Source organism: Trichosurus vulpecula, chromosome 7, assembly GCF_011100635.1.
Source record: "Trichosurus vulpecula isolate mTriVul1 chromosome 7, mTriVul1.pri, whole genome shotgun sequence".
NCBI lineage: Eukaryota > Metazoa > Chordata > Mammalia > Diprotodontia > Phalangeridae > Trichosurus > Trichosurus vulpecula.
Window position 1 is genome coordinate 29,567,420 of NC_050579.1, and position 14,653 is coordinate 29,582,072.

General features: G+C 41.1%; 1 protein-coding gene and 1 pseudogene across 1 annotated transcript in view; both read right to left on the minus strand.

The window, feature by feature from the left end:
- PIGL (phosphatidylinositol glycan anchor biosynthesis class L) overlaps window positions 1–14,653 on the minus strand; it is a 148,073-nt gene that overhangs the window by 101,811 nt on the left and 31,609 nt on the right. The window lies entirely within an intron of this gene.
- LOC118858147 lies at window positions 6,968–7,432 on the minus strand (annotated as a pseudogene).

Here is a 14,653-nt window from a genome sequence, read left to right on the forward strand (position 1 = left end):
TCAGTCACTCAAAGCAATGCACACCTACATATACACACACAGCCACTTTCCTGAGCTCTTCTCCCTATGTCTATGCATAAAACCAAACTGATGAATCTGATTTGCTTAAAAGAGTCTATATTCAAGCAGCATTCACTCTGCATACTTGCTCAGTGCCAGGGACCAAGTATGTGGCTTGCCCAGACTAACAAAGCTAACTTGTAGCAAGAGCCTGGGTCTCTTGGCTCCTTTCTCAGGGCTATTTCCACAGGACAGTGACACTGCATATCTTGTCCTTTACTTTCCTGGCTTTTGGTAGGCTTAGGAAGAATCCCCCCCCCCCTCCACTCCCAACCTGCCTGGTGAGTAGATGAAGATTAAGCCCAAGCTAGTCTTAAGTGGGGGCTGAATTCTGCCAAGCACAAGTACCAGCAGATCTGGGAGATTGGGGGTGGGTGGGATGCCCCACTGGGAAGAACTCTTTTGCACTAGGCTCTCCTGGCACTTATGTCTGAATTGGGCAGGGCTACATTTCTGACGATCCTTTCTGCATTGGTCATTGGGCATTTTGGCCCTGTATGTGCCAGGAGCTACAGGTAAAGATAAAGATGAAACAGACCCTTGTCCTCAAGAAGCTTTCATCTGATTGGGAGGAGAGAGACTCATGGAGGGGAGGCCTCATGGAGCAGGTGATACAGAGATGGCCTTGAATCAGGAAGATCTGGCTTCCTGTCCAGTCTCTGACACCAGCCAGCTATGGTTCTTTGTGCCCCTGGCAACTTTCTAAGACAAAGGATATGGAACAAGGGATGATCTACATTGGCAGAGGGCGTTTCCTCACTGGGACATCTCTACACCAATGAAATCATTCATCTGGACAGATATGTGGATAGATCATTTTCTATAATTGTAAAGAAATGGAAACAACCTAAATGTCCAAGAGTTCTTGGAAACTGGCTACTGTATGTCAATGGAAACGAATACAAGGCCAATAAAATTATAAATGTAAGGAATAAAAAAGAAATGCAGAAAGACATATGGGGGAAGAAGGAGGAAAAAGGAGGCAAATGACTATATGCAGGAGTATGGAAGAAGCAATGATAGCAGCAGAATGTGGGCAGCTGCCCACCAGCACAAACTGTAAGGGGCTTACTTTGGGTCCACATCTAGTGAAGATCATAAGTGGAATCTGGACCCAGGTTTCTGTTTCTATCACTCAGTGTAGGAATAAAACTGGATTATTACCAAGAAGCTGTTCCCTTCCTATGGGTGGGCCCCATGGATGTCTGTTTGGGGAGAAGGATACCAGGAGGCTTCCCATTGTGAGATTCCTCATAGGCAAGCTACATTTCCAAAGTTAGCACACAATCTGCAGCTCTCCTTTTTTCAGCATGGGGGAGGACCTTCTCTAGCTTCCTACTAGACCCAGGAAGGTGATGGACAGTTCCTTTAGTTCAATCACAAGAATAATTCTTCCCCTCCCCCAACTCTGCATTTTCACAGCTTTGTGAGGGAAAGCCACAATGCTTCTCCCTTTTTGCCCCATTTACGTGGAATGACTGGGCAACACTAGGCCTTCCAGGAACTGCTAGTGAAATCAGGATCACTTAGACTTCTGAGTATTAGGCTGTATTTTCCTTGTTCAGCTCTAAAAAGCTACACTTGGTTGTGTGTGGTTTTCCTGTTGCCAGACTCAAATCAGCTAGAGGGCCAGGACAGTATGAGACATTTGTATTTATACTAAATCTGTAGGGTTAAGCTTGAAGAAATTCATCCATCCATCAATCCATCCATCCATCCATTCATCCATCCATCCATCCACCTGTCCACCCATCCATATGTGGATTTGTGTAGAAAAACTTGGGTTTAAGTAACCCTTCTGACTAAGCACAGTGACTAGCATGTAGTTAAGTACTTAATAAAATCTGATTGTTTGACTCATACACTCTACGTGACCCTGGACAACCTCTCAATACTCTCAAGTTGCACAAAAGGTGCCAATCTGCACTGGTAGTGGGAGATTCCTCACCCAAGAGTTCCTTGTATCAATTAAATCCCAGGCCCAGTGCCTATCCCTTTCTATACATAAACACAAAGATACTCAGGGACAAAAAACAAAGTCATTCAACCTTAAATCACTTACAACTTTTCAGGGGATTAAAAATAACTGTGCAAACCAGTGCAACAGATTGTTCCATCTGATAACTTTATTCAAAACAAGTATCTCTTTTAAGTCTCAGAAAGTGTTTTTCCAATTTGCCATTCTCTGGGGGAGTGGGGAGAAGTCCAGGAAATGGGGACGGAGAGTCAGGATCATTCTCAGAGACCACATACTTACATGCTGTCCACAGAAGGAGAGGTGGCTCCAGTTGGGGTTATGTAATTGTGTTTTTAATTTCGGAAATGTGTCCCAAAGCTATCTGATGGGCATGGGTTACAACCTGGAACACCAAGCTTGGCCACCGTGCCAATTTGGCTTTCTCTGCTACAGTCAAAATCCCCATCCATCCCTGTTCATGGAACCAGGAGTAGTACAGCTCTACTTGATCCTGTTCTCCCAGCCTGTGTTGGAAGATGGCAGAATTCACAAAGACTATAGAAGCAGGATGTCTCTCCCGGGAATTTCATTTATAGGAAAGTTGAAATCCCACTGTGTGACCAAAAGGGCACAATTATATCTCATTAGCACCACTTAGATGGAAAGGAAGGAAGTGATATTAAAGCTGTTGGGGACGTTTCTCCTGTAAAAATAATGAGTAATGGATAAGTGTCTGGATTGCATTCTACAGGAGTGAAGGATTCCCAAGGGAAGAGTCACTATTTCATATACCTCAACTTCTGAATAGCATTGGAGAGGGTCTTGGAAAACCAAGTGCTAATGGCTAGGCTCAGTAAACATGGGCTAAGTAGAGTAATAGACAGAGACACCTACAAAACAAAGAATTATAAAGACTGATGTTCCTCAGAGAGGGAGTGGGGAGATTAGATAGAAAAACATGGGGAAACTTAAGAAACCATTTAGAAGAGAAATAATAGTTCAGGAACAGTATTTGTCTCTTAGCATCCTCAGATCGCACAGTTGGATTATACCTAGGCTGCAAGTTAGTCCAATCCTCATGTTTTACAGATGAGTAAACTGAGACCCAGGGAGTTTAAGTGACTTGCCCAAGGTCACACAGGTGGCATGAAAGGTAGGATTTGAACCTAGCTCCTCTAGTCGTACTCTCCTTTGTGCTGCTTTGCCTTTAGAGCACTAAGTCTTCAGTAACACCTACTGCAGTTAATGTGAATGAATACATTGGAACACATTAATGTCAACAATATCTTGCACTAGGAGACTACAGAGAGTAAACACTGATTTTCCAGAGCCTGAGAGCCTTTCCTTCCTACAGTATCAAACCTCTTTTAGCTTTGGGGAAGTTGTTTGTACTTGAGCTTAAGCTTGAGTTCGCTTGGCTCAACATTTCCTTCAAACCATCCATGATGTACAGAGCAACAATTAAAGATGGGTTTCTGGGAAGAGGAAGTTGACCATACACAATGTCAACTGAGTTCATTGCTAAATGAAAACCATCTTGGTCTTTCAAGCACGATAATAACAATCTGCTGACCTAGTTTCCTGCAGAATTAAATCTCTTTCCTTTACTGCTCTCATTTCTAACCCAAACTAATCTTTTTCTTTTTTTTTTAAAGGAATTAACCCTTTAACCAGACAGCTGAAGTGACAGGCACTGCAAAATCCATGGGAATCACTAATGGCCAATGGTGGTTCAAGGGGCCAGGGAGTTCGGACCAGTTCCACTTTCTCTGCTGTGGCTCATTGAATTTTCTGACTTATATAAAAGAGAATCTGAAACCACTGGCTATGTTTTTGCTGAACCTTCAAACTGTTAGCACTGCTCTTTTTGAAATGAATTTACTCCCTCCTTGATGCAATATTTCTTTCCCCATCTGCAGACGTTAGAAGTTATGGCTACGGGATACGAAAAAATAACAGGATGCACCATGTCAAAACATGGGCCAAAAGAATACAGATGAGGAGTCTCACTGTGAAGTCTTGGGCTCTCAAAATGAGGCCAGTGTTTATCCCGAGGCAGACAGGGGAGTGACCGTACCCAGGTCAGGAGCATTTGGGAAATTAAATTTCCCAAGGTGCTTTGTGATCAAAGGGAGATTCAACAAAGTGTTCAGGGGTAGAGTAAATCTGGCAGGTTTGAAAAGTCAGGAATAAGACTCAGCTGCTGCTTCCCGTTCATAAGTTTTGCTTTGTTTTGGCTAAGTACCCCTAAAGGGTGTGTGTACTCTGACAAAGCAGTGGCCAGACTTGCAGGCCTTTGGATGTTTGGTTGAAAAGGATCCCATGTAAAGCAACGCCAGTGGCATTCATATTAGTGGGGAAACTTCCAAAAGAAAAGGATTAAACATTATTGTTCATTTTAGGGACATCGAGGATCCTTCATTTTTTCTTCTACCCACAGTTCATTCATTTAGTCAACAAATATTTACTGTGTGCAAACAAGGCACTATGCTGGTTCTATGAGGGAGCAAAGAATAGTATAAGGCACTGCATAAAAGGTGATTTCTTCCTGGAACTCTTTTCTCTCCAGATGAATTGGTCCAAGTCCCTCTGAGCTCTCATTTTTATTCTGTGTGCCTGGTCACCAGAGGGCAATTGATTACTGTTCTCTTTAGGACTCTAGGGGTAACCCTGAGGGGCTGGGAAGTTATGGTCATGAGATTAAAAAAAATAGGATATATCATGTCAAAACATGGGGCAATGAGAAGTCTCACTGGGAAGTCATGGTCACTCATGAGTCCCTATTGGCTATGTTTTCCATTGATTATCAACCAAACTTAATTAGCTCTTAGGAAAGATATTTGGTAAGCAGGTAGAGCAAAGATAGTTGTTATAGAAGCATATTTCCAAACCAGGAACACAGTTTCCCCTTGCATGCATCAAGTCCTTGGGGAAAGTGGGCACAAACTTAGAGAGTCCATGTAGCCAAAAGGTAAACTCATAATTCCCGAATACCCAAAGTCCTTTTCTCACTTTGTAGAGTCCTTAGGAAGCCTCCCTTAGATGTTGCATGCTGCTGGGTTGCAAGCGTTGCTACTGAAGCTGCTTTTCTTCAATGTGTCTAGTTTGTCCTCAGGAGGTCTTTCAGCTCCTGATGCCAATTCTGTCATCTATTCCTGATGCTGATAGGAACTTCAGATCTTCTGACCTTTAAAGTTTACCTGCTCCATGTGGTGGGAGAAAAGAGAGCAACTTGATCCTCCCCCAAGAGCAATTCCCTGCCAAGAGTCCTCACTTCTGAGGAATTCTCAATTCTGAACTGGCTTTCTGCATTATATATGGGCCCAGAGATTTGGCTATTTCTTTCAGTCATTCATTAAATTTTTCCTGTGGGGTTTCAAAGCACTTTCTTCTCAAATCCATCAGGGTATGGTATACCTAGTTGGTACTTTTGGCTGTTTTATTCAATCCAGTTGTCTGGGCATTCTGTGATTATATTAATTAGGATGGCAGTAGAAATCCCCACTCTTACCTCTCTCTACTTTTGTCCTTTCAAGAAGATTTCATAGTCTTATGTTTGAAGCAACAAAGGTAATCAGAACATAAGGCGTCATTTGGTACATGTCAAATGAGTGGAGATAATAAGAACCACAGGAGAGAAAGATCATTATGATATGAGGTAATTGCAGAAGACTTCCTGACCAAGGTGACATTTGAACTGGCTAGGATTTTGATAGAAAGAAGGGGGGAATAGGAAAGAGAAAAGGCTATTCTAGAAGAGGTAGTGGTATGAACAAAGGAACAGAGACAGGCAGGTAGAACAGCTTGGCCAGATCACAGGATGCTCAAAGGCTAGCACTGAGAGAGATGCTTGGTATGGAAGGCTGGTGTCACCACTGTGTCACTACAAAGTCCCCCTACCCTCTCTGCCATTGCCTTCAGGGGCTCACTCAGAGTCAGCCCAGTTGCAAGGGTCCTGGCTGTGGTTTGGGATTTTTAATCTAAAGTCTGAGAAAGTCATATTTTAAAATTCTGGAACAAGTAGAGTCACATTGAGTTATGGTTTAACCAGCTCAGCTGGCCTCTTTTTCATGTCTTGTAACTGGAAACAGGCAATCTTTTAGCCATTAGCTAGGCTAATTAAGGATTTGTTCCCAAGGCTTTTATACTTGAGGTTATTCAATAACCAGTAAAATATGTAATGACTTTGCTAGAATGAAGCAGTGAAGGTAAAGGCAGGCAACTGGAGCAGGGGCTATGAGTATGGACAAAGAAGATGTAGAGTTAAATACCAAAGACTCTACTGAGTTTCTCTACCTTGGAGTAGATGGTAAATAATCTACTCAACACTGAAGGAAGCCCTAGGTCAGGGCTGACCTGGTTGAGGACTGGAGGCTAAGTTACTCAAATATGCCTTCCCTAAAGCTGTCAAGGATCACTGTTCCACTAATTATTGCCTTGATGGGGAGGACTCGGGGATTTACCATCTGTAGTTGGACTACAGCAAACTGTACTCCTGCTTCTCTCTCTATACCTCTTGCTCAGGAATGGATCATCACATCTATGTTATCATTGCTACTCAGAAGATTGTGATAATCTACTGTCCTATGGTTCAATCAACTGCCTTGACTGAAGCTCCCTTTTCTGACAATGCTCTGAACTCCCTCAATAGCTATCCAGGCAGCTATCCTCATCCCACCCTACCCTACCTTTCTGCTGTGCTTCTGGAATGTCTATTCTATTATTATTATTTTTTTAATTTCCAAGGCTTTATTGAACAGGATTACAGGGTTGTTTTAGAAAATGATGGTTCCAATTCCTTTCAGTCCCTTGGGCATGAAATGTTGTATTCAGGGATGGAGATAGACATACAGACATACACATACATACACACACGCTCACACTCAGTGATGAAGACATACACACACATACCACAGCTACTAAAAGGAGTAGGTCCAGTCTATATCCACTTTTAAAATCCTTATTCATAGACCCAGTCATGAGCACAAGACTTATAATTGACCAGCTCTTCAGGCTTAAACCACAGGCTGATCTCCTTCTCCTTTTTACAAAATCACTGCCATGAATGATGCTCCTGCCCACTTGAATGCAGAAGTCCCCACGAATGGTGCCTGGCTTGGAATCAGCTGGGTTGGTCTCTCCCAGCATCACTTTGCCTGTCTTCACCACATTTAAGCCCTCCCAAACCATGGCTACAACAGGCCCCGAGTTCATATATTTCACAAGCCCAGGGAAAAATGGCCTGTCCTTCAGGTCAACATAGTGCTGTTTCAGATGTTCCTCTGAGGCCCTAAGGAACTTCGTGCCCATGAGGCGGAATCCCTTCTGCTCAAAACGTTTGATGATGTCCCTAACCAGGCCCCGCTGGATGCTGTCAGGCTTGATGGCAATGAAGGTGTGCTCGGTGTTGGCCATGGTCCAGGGAAGCTCAGGCTGGAGCAGGAGAAACGGGAGGTGGTGGCTGCAGCAAAGAGGATGACCAAGCCCGAGGAGTCTGCACTTAACACTGAAGCCCAGCGCCAAGAGCGCAGAGCCTGTCCCCATCGGCAGGGGGCGGGGCCTGGGGAACTGTCTATTCTATTATTAATAAGCTGCTCTTTATAGTTACCAAGTGTCTACCTCCAGAAACTGCATTTGTATTTGATTTTCTATGTTGGTGTCCCTTTCCCCAATGGAAGGCAAACTCCATGATGGCAGGGACTCTTTTATTCTGCCTTTGTAACCTAGCCTGGCAAGATGTCTAGCATATAGTAGGTGCTTAATAAATGCTTTTGGAATTTAACTGAAGGACTCTACTCTGGCTCAGAATAGAAAACAGAATAAATGGTAGCTTAAGACAAACTTAAACCCTTTACAATTCTTTGGAATTAACCCTTCAGTCTACCCTGGGCTCCATTTTGCCAACTCCTCATTCCTTTACAAACTTACTATCAACAAAGCAAAGGAGGTGGGATTATCCCTTCCGCCTTCCTTTGGCTTCAAGCTGCCATTTTGTGACTTCTTTGTCTTTGACCTCTCTATAGCATTTGACCTTTCTAACCATCTCTTTTCTCTTGGATACTCTAATTTGGGCTTTCATGTCAGTTCCCTCTCCTTATTCTGCTTCCTGTTTGACCACATCTTCTCAGGTTTCCTTTTCTGGATCACTATCCATGTGATACTTACTAACACTGGGTACTGGGTACACCCTAAGCCTCTGGGTTCTCCTCTCTTTCCTTTCCATTCTCTTAGATGGTGACCTCATAGGCTTTCATGATCTCAATCATCATATCTATGCAAATGATTCTCAGATCTTTTTATCTGCCCTTCATCTCTCTCCTTAGCTCCAATCTCATATCACGAACTGCCTGTTAGATATTTTGAACTGGATGTCCCACAGGCTTCTCACACTGGATACATCTAAAACAGAACTCATCATCTGTCCTTCCAAACCCATCCCTCTTCTGAACTTCCCAATTATTATCAAGGGTAGCAAAATCCTTCCAGTGATCCAGGTTAACAACTTTGGTGACCCTTCACTCTTTACTCTCATTCATCCTAATATCCAAATGGTGGCCAAATCTTATTTCTGTCTCTGAAAAATCTCTCACATATACCTCCCTTTTCTCTGCTCACACAAATCCTCAGCATCTGCTCTTTAGTCTTCCTGCCTTGAGTCTCTCCCTACATTAATCCATCTTCCACACTGTGACCAAAGTGATTGTTCAGATAGAGATTTGACCACATCATCTCTACACAATTAACTCCAATGGCTCCTTATTACCTTTAGGATCAAATATAAACACCTGGCATTCAAAGTTCTTCAAACTGGCTGAGTAAATGCAAGGATTCTCCTGCGCTCTCCCAAATTCTCCTCCAAGCACCTTTAAAACAATGCCTCAATATGAATTCTGGAGCAGCAGAACCAACAAAAGGACAGGGTGAAACAATTTTTCAGCTAAAGACAACTTAGAAGGTCAACAGGAAAGATCTTACTTGGGTGAAAGCAGCAGGCCTTGGGGGAAAATAAATCAGCAGCAATGGCTTTCAGAGCTCTCAGCCCACAGACAGTAAGGGGGCTGGACAACTGGTTTGAAGGAGATTAAAGGGGACCCTTTGCTGGCATTGGGTGCAAGACTATATTGCATTGCCCATACAGTTTAAGGTTAAATTTGCAGGGCCAGGAGGAGCACCAGCACACTAGAGAGTGTGGCCAGAGGGGAACAAGGACCCTTGTCACAGTTGTGGGGCAGAAAAGAGTACCTGTAGTTGTTCACAGATAAGAGCACAGGCCAGGAAAGCACCTCTCCTTCGATCATACCACCTTGGAAGAACTGAAAACTTCCAGACCTCCAGAAATAGCTCCAAAAATAGCTGCACAAGAAACCTGAAGCTTGGGACAGTGCTCTCTCCATCCTGGGACCAGAGCCCAACTTTAACATCAAGTTAAAAGTCAAGAAATAGACTGGAAAAATGAGCAAACAATAAAAAAAGAATCTGACCATAAAGTTACTATGGTGACAGGGAAGATCAAAATACAAACTCAAAAGACAGCAAAGTCAAAACAGCTACAAAGTCTCAAAGAAAAATACGAATTGATCTCAGGCCAAAAAACCCACAAAAATCCTGGAAGAGCTCAGAAAGGCTTTTGGAAAGCAAATAATAGAGGTAGAGGAAAAACTGGGAAAAGAAGTGAGAGTAATGCAAAAAAAAATCATGAAAAAAGTCAATACTTTGGCAAATGAGGCACCAAAAAAACCTGAAGAAAATAACATCTTAAAAAACAGAATAGGCCAAATGGTCAAATAGGAGCAAAAATCCATGGAAGAGAAAAACTCCGTAAAAACAATTGGCCAAATGGAAAAGGAGGAACAAAAGCCTGACAAAGAAAAGAATTCCATAAAAATTAGAATTGCACAAGTGGAAGCTAATGACTTCACAAGACACCAAGAAACAATCAAAGACAAAGACAAAATCAAAAGAAGGAAAAAAAGAAGAAAATGTGAAATATCTCATTGGAAAAACAACTGACCTGGAAAACAGATCAAGGGGGAACAATTTAAGAATTATTGGACTACCTGAAAGCCATGATCAAAAAAAGAGCCTAGACATCATCTTTCAAGAAATTATCCAGGAAAACTGCCCTGATATTATAAAATCAGAAAGTAAAATAGAAGGTGAAAGAATCCACCTATCGCCTCCTGAAAGAGATCCCAAAATGAAAAGTCCCAGAAATATTATAGCTAAATTCCAGAGCTCCCAGGTCAAGGAGAAAATATTGCAAGCAGTCAGAAAGAAACAATTCAAATATCATGGAGCCACAGTCATGATGATACAAGATTTAGCAGCTTCCAAATTAAAGGACTGGAAGGGTTGAAATATATTCCAGAGGGCAAAGGAGCTAGGATTACAAGCAAGAATCAGGTATGCAGCAAAATTGAATATAATCTTTCAGGGGAAAAATGGATATTTAATGAAATAAAAGACTTAAAAGCATTCCTGATGAAAAAACAAGAGCTGAATAGAAAATTTAGCTTTCAAATACAAGGCTCTAGAGAGGCATAAAAAGGTAAACAAGAAAGAGAAATCATAAGGGATTCAATAAGGTTAAACTATTTACGGGGGGGGGGAGGAAGAGAGAGGGGGAGACAGAGAAACAGGAAAACAGGATGGAGGGAAATATACAGTAATCATAACTACGAAAAAAAATTATAGCAAGTTTCACTGAAAAAGGCCTTACTATTTCTCAAATGGAAAACAGAGTCAAATTTATAAGAATACAAGTCGTTCCCCAATTGATAAATAGTCAAAGGCTATGAAGAGCCAATTTTCAAATGAAGAATTCAAAGCTATCTGTAGTCATATGAAAAAAATACTCTAAATCACTACTGATTAGAGAAATGCAAATTTAAAAAACTGTGAGGTACCACCCCATACCTATCAGATTGACTACTGTGACAAAAAATAATGCATGTTGATGGGGATGTGGGAAAATTGGGACATTAAAAAAAACTGTTGGGGAAGTTGTGAACTGATCTAACCATTTTGGGGAGCAATTTTGAACTTTGTCCATAGGCTATAAAACTGAGTGTACCCTTTGACCCATCAATACCACTACTAGGTCTGTATTCCAAAGAGAGAATAAAAAAGAAAAAGAAAAGAAAAAGGACTAATTTCTATAAAAAATATTTGTAGCAGCTCATTTTTTTCCTCACTTAATAGCATTTTATTTTTTTCCAATTACATGTAAAGGTAGTTTTCAACATGTATTTTTATAAGATTTTGAGTTCCAAATTTTTCTTTCTCCCTCCTTCCCTCTTTCCCCCCTCTCCAAGATAGGTAGCAATCTGATATAGGTTATACATGTACAATCATGATAAACATAGTTCCACATTAGTCATGTTGTAAAAGAAGAATCAGAACAAAAGGGAAAAACCATGAGAAAGAAAAAACAAAAAACAAGTTAAAAAAATATGCTTCAATCTGCATTCAGACTCCATAGTTCTTTCTCTGGACATGTGTAGCATTTTCCATAATGTGTCTTTTGGAGTTGTCTTAGATCATTGCATTGCTGAGAAGAGCTAAGTCTATCATAGTTGATCACTGCACAATGTTGCTATTACTGTGTACAATGTTCTCACAGTTCTGCTCACTTCCTTTTGCATCAGTTCATGTAAGTCTTTCCAGGTTTTTCTGAATTCTGCTTGCTCATCATTTCTGATAGCACAATAGTATTACTTTACATTCATATACTACAACTTGTTCAGCCATTCCTCAATTGATGGGCTTTCTCTCAATTTCCAATTCTTTGCCACCACAAAAAGAGTTGGAAATTAAGAGGATGCCCATTAATTGGGGAATGGCTGAACAAGTTGTAATATATGATTGTAAGGGAATTCATTGTTCAGTAATTTTCGGTTGTGTCTGACTCTTCATGACCCCATTCTGGGTTTTCTTGGCAAAAATAATGAGGTGGTTTGCTATTTCCTTCTTCAGCTCATTTTATAGATGAGGAAACCACAGCAAACAAGGTTAAGTGATTTGCCCAGGGTCATACAGCTGGTAAGTATCTGAGGCTGCATCTGAACTCAGGAAGATGAGTCTTCCTGACTTCAGGCTCAGTACTCTATCCACTGTACCACCTAGCTGCCCCTGTAAGGGAATACTATTGTGCTATAAGGATTATGAGCAGGCAGAATTCAGAAAAACCTGGAAAGACTTACATGAACTGAGGCAAAATGAAGTGAGCAGAACCAGGAGAACAGTGTACACAGTAACAGCAACATTGTTTGGTGATCAACTGTGAATGCCATAATTCTGAAGGGCTATGATGAGAAATGCTATCCACCTCCAGAGAAAGAACTGATGGAATCTGAAGGCAGATTGAAGCATACTTTTTTTTTCCACTTTACATTTTTTTTTTAAAATCGATCTGTTTTTTTCTTTCACATGACTAACATGGAAATATATTTTGCATGACTCTACATGTACAACCTATATCAAATTGCTTGCTTTCTCAATGAGGGGGGAGAGGAGAGAAGGTAAGAGAGAACCTGGAACTCAAAATTTTTAAAAAAGTAATGTTAAAAGTTGTTTTTACACGTAATTGGAAAAAATATAATATTTACAAACTTAACCCCTTCCTATCTTTCCCTTTTCTTAGACATTCCATCTCTCCAAATGCTATGGTCCTGACACACGGGCTAGCTTGCTGTTCTTTACACATAACATATCTTTTCTCTTGTCTTGATGCCTTTGTACTAGCTGTCTCCTGTGCCAAAAATTCTCTCCTCATGTATTTCTTAGAATCTTAGAATCCATGGTTTCCCTCAAGACTCAAGTCATGTACCACCTTCTTCACAAAACCTTTCCCTTAATGTACCTTATGTTAATTTTGCACATACTTGAATATGTACATATTATCTCCTCATTAGAATATAAACTCCTTGAGGGAAGCAACTATTTCACTTTTATCTTTATTTCACTGGTTCTTAGTACAGTGCTTGGCCAATAGAACATGCTTAATAAATGCTTGTATAGTGGCTAAACTTTTATTGGTCTTTTTTTTTTTTTACATTACCTACATTTTCCAATGCTTTTCTCTCCTCTACCCCTCTCAGAGAACTATCTCTTATAACAAAGAATTAAAGAGAGGGAGAGAAATCATTCAGCAAAATAACTGAAACACAAAAAATGTTTGTCAATTGATTGGTTGATCTTAACTTGATTTTACCTAGAGACCACATCCTAGGGGCAGAAATTGAGAAGCCACATGTCACGATTGGCCCCGACCTCACACCCCATTAGAGATGGTCCTGCTCTCTTCTTTTATTAATATTTTAGGGTCTGATGCCCAGAAGGGAGCAGAACTGCTTTCAAATAGCTAAGCTCTAGTGAATCAGCCCTTTTCCCTAAAAGGTCAACAGGGTGAATGATGGGATCTAAGAGCAGGGAAGTAGAAGTATAATGGGAGAGAAAAATGGAGGAGGAGAGGAAGTCTGTAGATACAAACATCTACCTGCCAACCCATCTACAAAGTTATCTGTCTTTCACAGGAAACCTCTAGATACCCACAGAAGACATTCTTCCTGAGCTGTGATCATCACAGGCTGGGTTTTTCTGCAAGTGGTTATTAAATGCAAGAAAAAAACCCCAAACCTCACAAAGTGATGTAAGTTTTCAATGATTTGTGTAAGATCTCCTTTCAGAATGGAATGTTAGCTTAGGAGAACTGGCATGTGGGGCACAGGGACACTTGAGAAACAGAGGAAAATATATAGAAGAGAAAAAGTTTAAGATAAATTATCAGTTTATCACAGGATTAACCCTTCTAATCATTAAGGTGCAATCCTATTCTGCTATTTTTCCTCTGAACTGTTTTTTATGATATCAGATATTTAGAGCTGAGGGACTTCAAAGGAGGTCCACCTCCTTCTCCACCCTCCCCCCTTCCCCCCCCTGCTTATTTTACAGATACAAAAACTAAGACTCCTAGAGTTATGTGATTCACCCAAGGTCATCTGGGATATATATCAGAGATAGAATTTGAATCTAGGTCTTCTGACTCCAGAGTCAGTGTTCCTTCTACTCAGAGGCCATGTAGTCCAACTCCATTTTTACAGATGAGGGAAACTTGCCTAGAAAGATTATGAGACCTGCCTAAATTCATACCAGGAGTAGAGGTGGCAAAGAACTGTGTATGGGGGTGGGTTGCCTATATTTGTTTTTATTCTGTTTTGAGAAAGAAACCTTTTATGTGGGCACCAGCCCCAATCAAACTGGTGTTCTGTGGTATTTATTTGGTTAAAGCCTGTTGGTCATTTTAAACATGTCACCCCTTTTTTCATGGAAATTCCTGATGATGAATAATTGCAACAATCAAACCTGAAACATACTAGGTTCCATTTCCTGTAGCGTTGGAGTCAGAATGTTACATTAGAAAGTACACGTTAGAAAGAGAAAGCCTCCAGAGTAGTGAAGTAGTAGGTTTAAGCAGTGCTAATTACACACAAGCCTGGACTCATAGCTCAACTCGTTAAAGGGTAGTGCTAATGAGGGCCGTCATAGATTTAATCCCTGTCTGGGCCCCTTAGCTCCGGCAGAGAGGGAAAAAAAAACAACTCTTTTGTTCTAGAGCCCCAAATTATATCCCTAATC